This window comes from Artibeus jamaicensis, unplaced genomic scaffold, assembly GCF_021234435.1.
Source record: "Artibeus jamaicensis isolate MK-2021 breed Jamaican fruit bat unplaced genomic scaffold, CSHL_Jam_final contig_519, whole genome shotgun sequence".
Taxonomy (NCBI): domain Eukaryota; kingdom Metazoa; phylum Chordata; class Mammalia; order Chiroptera; family Phyllostomidae; genus Artibeus; species Artibeus jamaicensis.
The window spans coordinates 19,273,491-19,287,220 of NW_026521871.1; the positions used below are offsets into that span (position 1 = coordinate 19,273,491).

General features: G+C 44.2%; 1 protein-coding gene across 3 annotated transcripts in view; it reads right to left on the bottom strand.

Annotated features, from left to right (window-relative positions):
* The window catches only part of VGLL4 (vestigial like family member 4), a 157,538-nt gene extending 149,139 nt beyond the window's left edge, over positions 1-8,399 (bottom strand). The window contains exon 1 of one of the 3 annotated variants that reach the window (XM_037139307.2): positions 8,077-8,399. The gene's annotated coding sequence lies outside the window, so the exon portion shown is untranslated. Of the gene's footprint in view, positions 1-6,995; positions 7,061-7,196; positions 7,258-8,076 lie in introns of those variants that run through there. The other 2 variants (XM_037139310.2, XM_037139309.2) reach the window with 2 other exon arrangements.
* Positions 8,400-13,730: the final 5,331 nt, after the last annotated feature.

Consider the following 13,730-nt stretch of genomic DNA (forward strand, 5'->3'; position numbering starts at 1 on the left):
GGTTATTGTAAAAGGAACAGCCAGATGACAGAGATACATAAATCAAGGTCATGGGAAAGAGTATTAAATCACTGGCCACCACCTATGGAGTCGACCTCCAGCTCCTCTCCTTTCCTCTCCCCAGAGGCAGGGGCAGGAATCCAAGTCCCAACCTTCTAATCTCCTGGGTGTGTCTTCCCTGACCCGGCCCCCATCCTCAGGTGCTTCCACAAATCACCTCATTTACATAACAAAAGACACCTTTATCGCTCTCTACACTCAGGAAATTCCAAGAGTTTGGGAACTGTGAGTCATGACAGCAGATAAGACTAAATATTATATATAAATATATATGAAAAATATATTTTGGTCATGAGTATCATTCAAAATACTCTTTCCATAGTCATAATACCAAAGATAGAACATGATGAGATGGATCCTTTGCTAAATCCAGTTTTCCTTATGTAGGCATGTCCCAGGCACGAATAATTGACCCATATTCGCCATATTTGGCAATTTACCAGAAAGCACTATACCAGTTATGACGTCAAAGGACCTGGCCAGATTCGGCTGACATCCAAGTCCTCACTTTCACACACAATCATTCCTGAAAATTCATTTCAGGGCCAAATGTCTAAAATCTGAACAATAAATTCACATGTTTTATGCTTATTTTCACTGAATTAAAAATGTATGTGTAAAATCCCTTGTTAGGCTTCCTTCAGGTGCCTGTCGACCTCAAGCATAAGCCCCGAATGAGAGCCAGCTTTGTTGGCGGTGCTTGCACTCTCTCACAAAACTCATCAACTTGGTAAATTGATACAGGTTCGCACCCTTCCCAGAAGGGTTTAACGCCCCTCCAGCGCAACCTCTGCAGGAGGCGGGGTTATGGGTTGAGCGGCCAACAATTTCTCTACCTTTCAAAGTGGGACACACTAGAAATCAGGAACAAGGTAACCTCAGGTGCCTGCCATCAACTCGGCTCTGCCTTTGCTCATCTCCACCTCCCATCACGTCACAGGACTGAAGTGCCTGTTGGCTTGGGCGGAATAAGGGTACCACTGGGAGGGGGAACCCCTGAATGAATGCTAAACGGGAAGACTTGACTCTACAGACCTCCTCAGCCCCAGGGTTGGGGAAAGGGGACAGGGATGTGATATTTAGTCACCCTGACCCTGGCAACAGGAGCTGTCAAATGCCTCTATGCAATAACTACAATCCTCAGTTATTATAAAATACAGTTTGATATTGGCATAAACTGTGAAAGTGCCCCAGCCATATGAAATGAAAGCTGGCCACAGGTCAGTTGAGGGCCATCCACATAGGCTTAAAGCTGTGAAACCAAACTTAGATTAAGCATATGTAATGACTTTAATGTGAGGCTGCCCAGGGCTGGTGCTAAAATTCTTACTGCTGGCTGAGGTTCCCATACCTGCCCGTACAGTGTCCCCTGGAAAACAACGCAGGGTGACACCACCACAGTGACACCACTGTGTCCAAGGAGGAAAAATAAAATTCACCTCTGGACTTTCTGAGCAGACTATGAATTCCCACCATTTTTGCAACATTGTCGTCAAAAAAAAGAAAATATCCTTTTCTATCTCATATTTAGGCTATTGTGAATCTTTCTCATTTTCCAGGCTTTAGCCTTGTACAGCACCACATAAGAAATAAGAGAAAATTTGGCATTTTCAGTTTACTCTGGATATGCTTGCTCTTGCCATTGACTTTATTTGTATACTTAAGACTTTCCTACTCACAAGTACCGAGGTGCCTCATCCTCTCAGAGATTTCTTGCCCCCAAGAATGAGATACATAAATCTGCATTATACTCCAAATTGGCAAACTTCCCCTAACACCTCAGGTCTAACTCTCCACTGTTCCAAAATCTCAACTCTTGGGCTATTAAGAGCCTAGACAAGGTTTTCTAACCCCTTACACATTGTATCATTAGGAAGCATTCTAGTTAACAACATCAGTAAATACAGCCAATGCTCATTATTTCCAGTAGTTATGTTCTATAATGCCTCTGAGAACATCGAATTAGCACATACGGAACCACTACTCCTAGAGGAAAGACAGGGCTAGGTTCCTGCAAGCCTCTGGTTACATTTTTGTCACCTGATCAATAAACACATAACCTTGTTTTATGAGTGTTTCTATTTAAAGACAGCTCATTTGATATCTCCTATTGATGCATTAACACTGAACTCCCAGCCAACAGCACTATAACTCATGCCTGGACAAAGCTTATCTAATGCACTTATTTTTTATGTAAGGCACATCGCAGCCTTCTTGTTCCTAGGAACACAGCAACACTTCAGCACTATGCTTGGGGGCCATTTTAAGAAGCAAAACCACCAACTTCTGCCCTTGAATGGGAAAAACGTGGCACTCAATAAACAGCAAAAGCATACTTGTTTACAGTATGAGAGCTGAAACAAGGAGGCAGAATATGATTGCCTTGTTCAACCTTGGCTACAAACATGCATTTCAGAGATTTAAATTTAACACTCTGAGCACGTGCAGGAATGACTGCAAAAGTGCTACAAATGCTGGTTTAGGAACCACAAAAAAACTTTTAGTAAGTCCACAAATTCTCAGATACAGAATCCACAAAAAAATCAGAATAATGAGGATCTGTTTGTTTATCGCGCCCAAGACACGAGACAGCTACAAGGTTTTTCTCCTTTGCAGAAGAGGTAGAAAGAATTTTTCTGTTGTCAGCACCTCATACAACCCCTTCCTTCCCTACCTTGGCAGTTTATACTATCAAGATTTGGCAGTCCAATTTCTAAACTGTTGCTTTACTGTGGACAGATCCTAAATGGTGACAGACTGATAGGCACACTCATTTGTCTCTCCCATTAAATTCCCACAAATAGATTCATTTATTAACTTTAGAAATGCCCCTACAAGAATCACAAATGGCCTTCGATTCACGTATCTTGCAGAAACATCTTAACACACTCAAGAAAAAAACCCTTTGTGTCACCAGGTTCTAACTCCAACAGCTTATCTAACACAGGTAAAAAAAACAGACAACTTAATATGTTAAAATCGCCAGTGTCAGCAACATTAGAATTCTGCCAGAAGTGGACAGAGTATGTTAACAATAATAAATAATAATACAAGAATAATACAAAATAATACTATGTGGCGTGTACTCAGAACTGTAAACCTACTTATACTCATCCCTGCATTTGACTTTTACCTCCTAAACTTAAACTCTTTTTATTGTCATACTCAAAATTGCAAAACAACTTTTATTATGGTTATTTTACCTATTATTTGATTAAGACAAACCAAAAGTTGCACAGCAAAGCTATCCAGGAGAGAAACCTGAAAAGACAAAAATATAAAATCTTCCTTTGGATTTGTTTTGGCAACCACCAGACTCCATAAGGAGATAGAAGGAATTTCCCATTACAGAACTCTTATTAAACAGAACATTTAAAAGTGAAAGTTTTAGACTTCCGGCAAGATGGAGGCATAGGTGGAAGCACTGCACCTTCTCGCACAACTAAGTTTAACAACAACAAAGTTTTAGCAACAAAAAACGCAGCCAAACCACAGAAAATTGAACTACACGGAAGTCTGACAACGAAACCTTCAGCCAAACCAGTAAGAGGGGCAGAGCCAGCAGCAGAGCCTGGTCGGGCAGGAAAGACCCACTTGACCGACCCAGGCGCACAACCCAGGTGCGCCAGCAGCCGTGAGCGGATCCCAGGTGTGGAGAAGCGGGTGGACCCACTGAGGGTGTTAGGCAGTGGACTCACTGAGGAATGATCACGGTCACACATTCGCACGCAGATAAACTGGTGAAGGAACGAGCAGTGAGACAGACCACAGACCACGCAGGCCCCAGCGGCCGGAAGCGGAAGAGGGTACCACCATTGTCCCTCTCTGACCCCACCCCCATATACAGCATCACAAATCAGCGACCTGGGTGGCCCCACCCTGGTGAACAACTAAGGCTCCGCTCCTCATACTTAACAGGCACGAACAGATCAAAACATGGCTCAAGAACAACTCAGAGCCCCAGAGCCAAGAAATCTAAGCAACCAAGAGATAGCCAACCTATCAGATGCACAGTTCAAAACAATGGCGATCAGGATGCTCACAGAACTAGTTGATTTTAGTCACAGATTAGAGGAACATATGAAGGCTAACCTAATTGAAATCAATGGAAATACACAGGAAACCAATAGTAACTGAAAGGAAACTGGGACTCGAATCAAAGGAGTGGACCAGAAAGAGGAAAAAAATGACCAAACAGAAAAGGATGAAGAAACAAGAATTCAAAAAAATGAGGAGAGGCTTAGGAACCTTTAGGACATCTTTAAACATTCCAACATCCAAATTATAGGGGTACCAGAAGGGGAAGAGGAACAGCCACAAGTGGAAAACTTATTTGAATAAATAATAAAGGAGAACTTCCCCAATCTGGCAAGGGAAATAGACTTCCAGGAAATCCAGGAAGCTCAGAGAGTCCCAAAGAAGTTGGACCCAAGAAGGAACACACCAAGGCACATCATCATTATATTAACCAAGATTCAAATGAAGGAGAGAATCCTAGAAGCAGCAAGAGATAAGGGGACAGTCACCTACAAAGGAGTTCCCATCAGACTGTCAGCTGATTTCTCAAAAGAGACCTTACAGGCAAGAAGGGGCTGGAAAGAAGTATTCCAACTCATGAAATCCAAAGACCTACATCCAAGATTGCTCTATCCAGCAAAGCTTTCATTTAGAATGGAAGGGCAGATAAAGTGCTTCTCAGATAAGATCAAATTCAAGAAGTTCATCATCACCAAGCCCTTATTATATGAAATGTTAAAGGGACTTACCTAAGAAAAAGAAGATAAAAAAGATGAACAGTAAAAGGACAGCAAACTCACAGTTATTAAGAACCACACCTAAAACAAAAGCAAACTAAGAGGGCAGCTAGATCAGGAGTGGAAACATAGAAATGAAGATCACATGGAGGGTTAGCAACAGGGGAGTGGGAGGAGGAGAAGGGGGGAGAAGGTACAGAAAATAAGTAGCATAGATGGTAGGTAGAAAATAGACAGAGGAGAGGGCAAGAATAGTATGGGAAATATAGAATCTAAAGAACTTGAGACACGTGGTCATAAACTAAAAGGGAGGAATGGTGGGGGAGGGGGTGTGCAGGGTGGAGGGGAATGAAGGGGGAAATAGAACAACCGTAATGGCATAACTAATAAAATATATATTTTTTTAAAGTGAAAGTTTTAGTTTCATAACTATAATGTCTGTAAGAAGTGCTTAAATCTTGAGGTAAAGTCCTAGTCCTAAGTCAGTTGGGACTGTGTTTATGTAGCCCTCTCAAATTTTCAAAGACTTTTATAAATAACACAAATGCTTTTCAAAGCACATTATTCCCTGTAAGTCCTGAAACTCTGTAATGTATTGAAACAGATGTTATCAGCCCTTTACAGAGGAAAATAAAGCACAAAGGTTAAATAGAAGTAACTTTTTCTGGTCACAAACTTACTAGGTAACAAAGACAAGACTTGAACTCAAGTCTCCAGAAATAAGCCACAGCTGTTTTTACAACAATACACACAGTTTTGGAATGCAGTCCCTGGTTATTTATAGCAGAATTATTTTCTTAATTGTATTGTGTTTTGATCAACATAAAAATTAGTCTGCATTCCCTTCCAAATGGAAAGCAAAGGCAAGTTGCCCAGAAGTGTAGGGGTAAAAAGAGAAAAAAAAAAAACAGTAATGGGGGAAATCAGCCAGGGATTAAAATTTTGCTCAAGTTAAACAAAAAATTGAGGGGTTTACACCATTTCTTCAAGGAAGGAGATGACTTTCCAGCCAGACGTAACAGGAAACACACACACACACACACACACACACACAGAGTCTTAAGCATGAGACAACAAACTTCCTAGTGAAGTATTTCTAAAACCATTATTTAAAATTAGAGCACTGAAATTTAGAGATGATAAATAGAGCAATAAGGCTGCTGACCCCAAAGCTCTCTTTAAAATACCCGAACTAAACCCCTGACAATCATGAGCAGACTTCATTAGTTGCAAGCAGGAAACAATGAACATTACAAGGACTCAGGGACTAAAGAGTTAAACTTCGGTATGCTAAAATGTATGCAAAACTGACCTTTAAATACTAATAGAAAAAATTACATGTAAGGTTTTTGTCTTTGAATGTTCAGAGGAAACAAATGCAAGCCTTCATTTTCGTCAAGGTAGCCTTAGGTTTAGAAAAAGCTTATTCAAAACCTCTACAAACCGGGCGGTAGTACATTCCAAATAAAGGGGGCAAGCAGCTGCTGATAAAAATGAGAAGAGCAGCCTCCACCCCCATCTCGCGAGCTGCTGGTTCTTATTAACCAGAGAAGGAAATACAACTAGCAAACATACAGCACCAATGATCAAAGTGAAACCCATGTTTTAATCATCTAGCTTAAATAGACTAACGCATGCCAGTAAAGCGCATAAAACTTAACAGAAGTACTGTCAACCTAACCTAAGACACTTAAATGTCTCGGTGTAATGAATCAAAGAAGACTTTAAGCAACACAAAAAACAGAGACCTCTGCTTTTCAGCGAGGCCTGCACTCGGTGCAGAGGAGTGTGAGGTTTGGTTTTGAGGAGGGGGCAGGAAGTGTACCGACAGGAAAGGGACAGGTCCCAGCAGCCCATCCTCAGCCCTTTCCCGTAGTCCCGCACCACAACCCTCCTTTGCCGCTGGCCAAGACCAAATGGGATGAAGGGCGCGCCGGGCCGCTTTCCTGGCCCCACGCCTTCCACTCCCTGGACGCCTTCCGCACGGGACCTCTGCAGAAGCCAGACCTCTCCCTCAGAGATCCCAGACGCTCCGGTTCCCACCGGCACTCTCAACTTTCCCGCCTCCTCCTTGCAGAAGGACGCCCTCTGTCCCTCTCCGAGTCAGCCCAGCCCTGAGTTCCCCCGAAAGCCATCCCTCGCCGGTCCTGGGTCCCACCAGCCCGACTCTCCTAAACTCACCGCCCGGCCGCCCTGGGCGCGCCCGCCTCCGGCCAGCAGGGCCTGGTAGGGGCAGGGGCGGTACCGCCGAGCGCGCGGGGCGCACTTCGAGCGCGCGCCGACGCACCGGCGCGCTCGCGCCCGCGCTCCCGCACCGACTCCCCCTCCGAACTCCCACACGCACACGCGGGTGGCGCGCGCCGGGCCGGCTATGCGGCTTACGCGAGCTCCGGAGCCCGAGGAATCCTAGGAATGAGGTGCCGCCCGCTCTCTCCGAGGCTCTGCCGGGATCCGCAGCGCCAGCCTGGCCCGCAGGCCACGCCCCCAGCCACGCCCCTCCTACGGAGCAGGTGGGGCAGAGCCCAGGTGAGCCTGCGGCTAGGCGGGAGTCGGGCCGGGCGCGCCGGGAGAGGCTCGTTTCCCCTCCCCCCTCCTGCAGCGCGCCCGGCGGCTGTTCGCACCTACCCGGCGGGTGCGGACGCGCTTGGGGAGCAAACGGCCGCGAAGGGCCTGGTGCAGCACTGGGCCCCTCAGAAAAGGTTCCAGTCCCAGAGAGTGCGTTGAGCCTTCGACTCCCGTACCTCTCATAACCCCAAGGCCGCGCCAGTGGGAGCACACCCTGAGAGTACAAGTTCAAAGACAAACGAACCTTTCTAGCACTCCCAGGTGTCTGCTGCTGAGGGCCAGGCACCCTCCTCACACGCACACAGTTGATTCTACCACCCGTGAACACAGCACACGTGACACCGACGTCCTCGGGCGAGCCATGCTCGGTACCCTTGCACTGGCCACCTCTTAACCGCCACAGCAGCCAAGTGCCAGCGCGTTCGAGCCAGACCTACAGCACCTTTTGGAGCCGCACTGTCCCGGCCTTCCGTACAGACCTGCCTGGGAAGCAGCCCCAGGAAGAGCTTACGAGCCTCCGGGCACCCAGGGCTCGGCGTTCACACCGGCTCACCCTCCAGACAGCGGCTCGCGCGGGGCCTTCCGCCTCCCGGGTCTCCTAGCTCCACCGGGCCCCGACCTGGGGCACTACAGCACCCTCTCGTTACCCACATACACCCCTGCCACACTGCCCAGACAGGCCGAAGACCACACATACCTGAGGGTACAGGTCGCACTTGCTTGTGTAGGTAGGTGTGTGCTCAGGTGCCCCTGAGATTAGAACGGACGATGCAGTCCAGGACACTCCGAAGCGGCTCGGTTTCTTCCCATTACAGCATTTTACACTCCACCACTCGACTTTTCACACACACAACACACACACACCAAGCGCTCCGCAGCCTCTTTCCTCCCCCGCCCTCGCCCAGAGGAGGAAGTCCTAGAAAATCAAAACAGTGTGGAAGGGAGGGAGCAGAGGAGGAAGGGACGGAGATCGCAGGGGCAGGAGTCCCCTCCAGCCGCTCACACACTAGCGTTGGCTGTGCTTGGCAAACTCCTGGAGTCCGCATCTCAGTCTGCTCTGAAATGGGCTGGGGGAGGAGTCGAGGGGGAGGAGGTGAAACATTTCTAATTGGTGCAGGTTCTTATTACAGCAGCCATGTAGACATGTGACCACGAAAAGAAAAGGCCTGTCTTTAATTTTTTCCTGTCATTCTCTGGAGATTTAGGGCTGGGGGTGGGGTGGAAGCCTGATACTCCCCCTTCCCCGGCAGCCCTTGCCCCATTGTTTTCTCATACTGCCACAATTAAGAAAACATTTGCTTAACATATCCAGCCGCGAACTTCATAAATAGAGACTGGACTTCCTCTGGTTCGCTTTAGGTGGCTTCATGTTGCTTGCCGTCTAGCTGTTCTCAAACCTCAGTCATTATTAGGGTCTCTTACTTAGGTCTTTCTCTGGGAAAGCGCTCTCCAGAGAGGAAATGATAACCAAAAAACCCCACAAATACCAGCTTACATTGATGCTGGGGGAAAATGCTTTGCAGTTTTTAAACTGTTTTCCGATCTACTACATCATCTCAACATACAAAGTCACAACACATTAACTTTGATCTTAGGCCCTGTTGGGCATTCATAGTTCCATTTTACATCAAGATTAGATGGTTTACATAAAACAGGTAGAGGCATCACCTGAACCAGAGCCTGGATCTGCTGGCCCCTTGTGAAATTTGCTCTCCTCTACTTCACACAGGGCCACTGTAGATGAGGCAACCCAAGTGACAAGTCTACTCAAGCATAGCTGTCCCTGATTGCCTGGTTTCCAGATTAAAATTCGAGGGTTAAAGCCAGGAGGCTCCCAGTCTCCCCAGAGATATTTTTACTTAAACTCTGTTTTAGTTCATCAGTAGTCTCAGACTAGGGAAAACACCCTGAGAAGGATCATAAAGAGGAGGTTTCCATCCTGCCATAATAGGACTGTGTATGAGGAAAGACTGAGGATTGGCTCAGCAAATTTCGGGAAGTGTGGCAAGGTGAAAAAAAGGCTTTAGATTCAGACAGACCTGGATTTGAATCCAAACTCCATCCCCAGTAGTTACAGGACTTTGGGTACGTTAATAAGCCCAGTTTACTCATCTGTAAAGCATAGATAATAATTCTTACTTTAAAGAGGCATTGCAGGAAGTAAGGACTAGGCCAAACATTCGATGAATATTCACATCTCCCTCTTTCTCTCTCCCTGCCTTAAATCCAGTCCTACTGGGACACCTTCCTAAGCAGGCACCCACCTTAATCATGGAGAGATAGGAAAATGATTTGCCCAGACAGTGCAAATGAATAATGATAGCAACAACACTACAACGGCACATTTATAAAAAGGCTCAGGGGCTTACAAAGTGTTCCCACATATCATTATCTCATTTGATCTTCATGACAACTCTGCCATCTGTATGCTGCTAAGTGATTTCCATTTTGGGGTCAGTGTAGAGGTCCTAAAGCTTCCTCTTTAGTTTCCATCACAGCTTAGAGCAAACCGTACTCTGCAGATAAATCATGGGGACACAGGCCCTTTTCTCATGGATGTGACCAGTCTTCGACCTCTCCAAGGATTAATCTCACTGCTTCCCTTACATCAGCATCAGTGTGACTTCGATCTGGCAACATCTAAGCGTGGTTGTTTTGGTCTAGACGTTTTAGTTGTGCCCCCTTTCTCTTACCTTAACACACTCAGGGTAAGGTAAGAAAAAGGGGGCATGCTGTCAAGATGTGGACTAGAACTGGAACATGCCCAACATATAGACTATTCACACAATGGAATATTAGATAGCAGCCTAAACAAATGATTTACAGTGATCTGCAACAATAGGGGTGAGTCTTGACAATATTAAGTGGGGAAAAAATCAGTTCCAAAAGACTGCATACAGCATAATATACTATTGGTAATGTTTAAAAATGAAAAATAATTGTAGAAGTACATACACCTGCAACAAAACTATATTAAAGGGGCACTGGTGGGGTAACTCAGTTAGAGCATCGTCCCAAAATGCCAAGGTTGCAGGTTCAAGTGCTGGTCAGGGCACATACAAGAATCAACCAATGTATGCATAAAAAAATATGAAACAGCAAATTGATGTTTCTCTTTATTTATCTCTATCTCTCTATCTCTCAAATCAATAAATTAAAGAACTATATACAAAGGGAATGATGATGGGAAGATGTCAGAATGAGTGTCCTCTAGGGAAAGGGACTGCCTGGGATGGATGGGACAGAAACATGTGGTCAGATGTAGATTATTGTCAAGCTCTGCATTTTGGGTGATGGCTTCACAAGTTCACTCTTTAAAATAACCACTTTGGTGATATTTGCACAACAATATGAATGCCACTGATCTAGACACTTAAAATGGTTAAATTACTAAATTTTGTTTTGTATATTTTACCATAATAAAAAAAAATACAAGAAATTGAAGTGGGGAAATGGGCAAATTTCTAGAACTACTTAAGTCGCTAACTATGAAAATAAAAGCAGGCAGTACATTGACCACTGATAAGAATGTGTTTCACACCAAGGATTCTGTACATGGACCAGAAGTTTATTTTAAAAAGTAAAAATAATCCAGGAGGAGAAATTAGACTGGCCCTGAGCTGCTCATGATTGAAGCTGAGTGATGTGCACAGGTGGTGTTTTTATACTGTCTACTCTTACATATGTTTGAAATTTTTCATATTAAAACATTTAAAAATTAACAGGAAAAGAAAATGCAGAAGGACGTTCTATGGATCATTATTCTGCCTTTTCTATGGGCCGCAAAGCCATTGGCCAGCCTCCCTCTCCGTGTCTCTGAGCCTTCTCCCCATTTCATTCTTTCTCATCTTTCTACCAAGGAGTTTCCTCATTGCTTTGGCTCCATTATCACTGTCCCTACTTTTGACTTTACCCCTGCTGGCTACTGATTCCTCTCCTACTTCATAGTTTGAATTGCTCAAAAAGAAAATCTGATTATCCTATTTGACTAATCCATAGAAAGGGCTACAATCTGATCTACCTGGAAGTCATGTGTCCATGAGACTCTGTGAAGTCAGCCATGGTTCAGCGATGAGAAATAGGAGGAAGAAGGGAGAGGCAGAATTACTGGGTGTGTGACATGGCAGCCAGCAGGCAGGTGTGGGACAGCAGCAAGACTGATGTGACCAATGCAACCTGCAGGAAGGCTCCAAGGAGTTCAGTCAGGTAAGAATAAGGTCTTTGCCTTTCCAGTGACTCCTTATGAATTTTAAACTTTCCCCAGTTAGTGAGCAGTGCCAAAAAAAATTCTATAACAACTTCACAATAAGTAGTTTATTTTTCTCAATTAAAAAAATATTTATTGATTGATTTTAGGGAGAGAGAAAGAGAGAAACATTGATTTGCTCTTCCACTTATTTCCTCACTCATTGCTTGATTCTTGTATGTGCCCTGACTGTGGCTCGAACCCACAACCTTGGCACATGGGGACAATGCTCCAATAACTGAGCTATCCAGCCAGGGCAGTAGTTTATTTTTCAATTTGTCTTCCCATGTCACACTTTTAAGGTGGAAATATGCAAAACACCAACAGCTAGCTGCTAATGTAAAATGTGCATAGTGCACGTAGACTCTTATTGTGGTCAATGCACTAACACTACTTTTCTCAGAGAGTGAGAACAGGTGAATTTCTACTTTTCTGGGGAACAAAGTAACCAGTGCAAAAACTCAAATGATCTTATTATAATAGAAGAATACAGAATAAGAAATTATCTAAAATATCTAACACTTCATGAGTGTTCTTACTTTGATCCTAGCACTGTTCTAAGTGCTTTAAGACAATTACCGAATTTAAGCCTTACAAGAGCCCTATGAGGTAGGGACTATAAATACCTCCATTTTGCAAATAAATAGAAAGCATAGAGATGTTATATAAGACCTTGTCCAAGGTCTTATAGATAATAAGGGTGCAACTACAATTGCACTCTGGCAGTGTGATTCTGGAGGTCATGTGCTTAGCCTATCACTTCACATCAGGCATCCACTGGGCGCTTGCTAGTAATGCAGACTCTCGGGCCACACCCAGACCTACTCCATCAGAATCTGCATTTCAGCAAGCTCCCCAGGTGATTTATATTCACATTACACTTTGAGAAGCACTGATCTATAACATATTACTTCCTGAAAGAATATTAACTACCATTATTAAATATTTACAATATGCATGTATTGTGCTAAACATTATGACTATATAATTGCATTTAATCCACATAAAAATCCTAGAAAGGAAGTCCTGCAAGATCAATGCCAATATCCTGGTTGTGTTATTGTACTTAGTTTTGTAAGATGTTACTTCTGGAGGAAAGGCTACATTGGACCTCTCTGCATTATTTCTTACAATTGCATGTGAATCTACGATTCTCTCGAAGTAAAAAATATATAATTTTAAAACCCTATGATGTAGGTTTTATTTTCCTACTTATATTGTTAAAGAAATAGAAGTTTTAAAGAGGCTAAGTAAGAAGAGCAGTAGTACTGAGGACCTACCGTATGCAAGGCACTATACTAGGGACTGGGGATACAGTAGTGAACAAACACTGCCCTCGCTGACCTATCACTATAGTATGGGTGGTCAGAGTTCAAACTCAAATCTGGCTTGCCAAGTCCTCTACTGTTCGATTTCAGAGATATGGGCATAAGACTGGAGCATGGTAAATAACAGAGCTATGAATGGTTAAAACTTTTTCAAAATTTCTAGGCAGATGTATATGAAAAAATCTAACAGTGCCAGGCACTCAATCAGTTCCCTTCATTCCTTTCCTTGCAACTGTCTCAGAGCCCAAAATTGAGCCTCACCTCCACCGTGACCTAACATGGATTTTACCCTTCACCCAGCTGGACAGAGTCCAGTGACGGGGCCATGGTGGGTGGTAGTAACCAGCCACTTGTGGAATCTGAGGAAGAGCTGTACTTGAGGGTGATGTTCCAAGATTCGGGGAGGTACCGCTTGAAACCTGTCAAGGAGTCAGTGGTGAACATTTTTCTGAACATCACCTCTTTTCACAGCATAGCTCTGGATGAATCCCCTTACACAACACCAGATTTATGGCCAGAACGATTACTCACACCTCGAATCCTGAGAGCTATGTAACACTGACACAAAAATTGGATTTGTCCTCACACAAGAAATTTTCCTTTAAATACTATAAGAACAATTCAGCATGGCAATATATTCTTTCTCAGAGACAAATTTTATTGGAATGGGGCAGAAGATAATAGGAGCAATTTTCCAGAGAAAAGAATGTTGTAGATGCTGGATTCAAGGACAGCCAGAATTTGGCCACAGTTCACTAGCTACCTCTCAGACAGAAT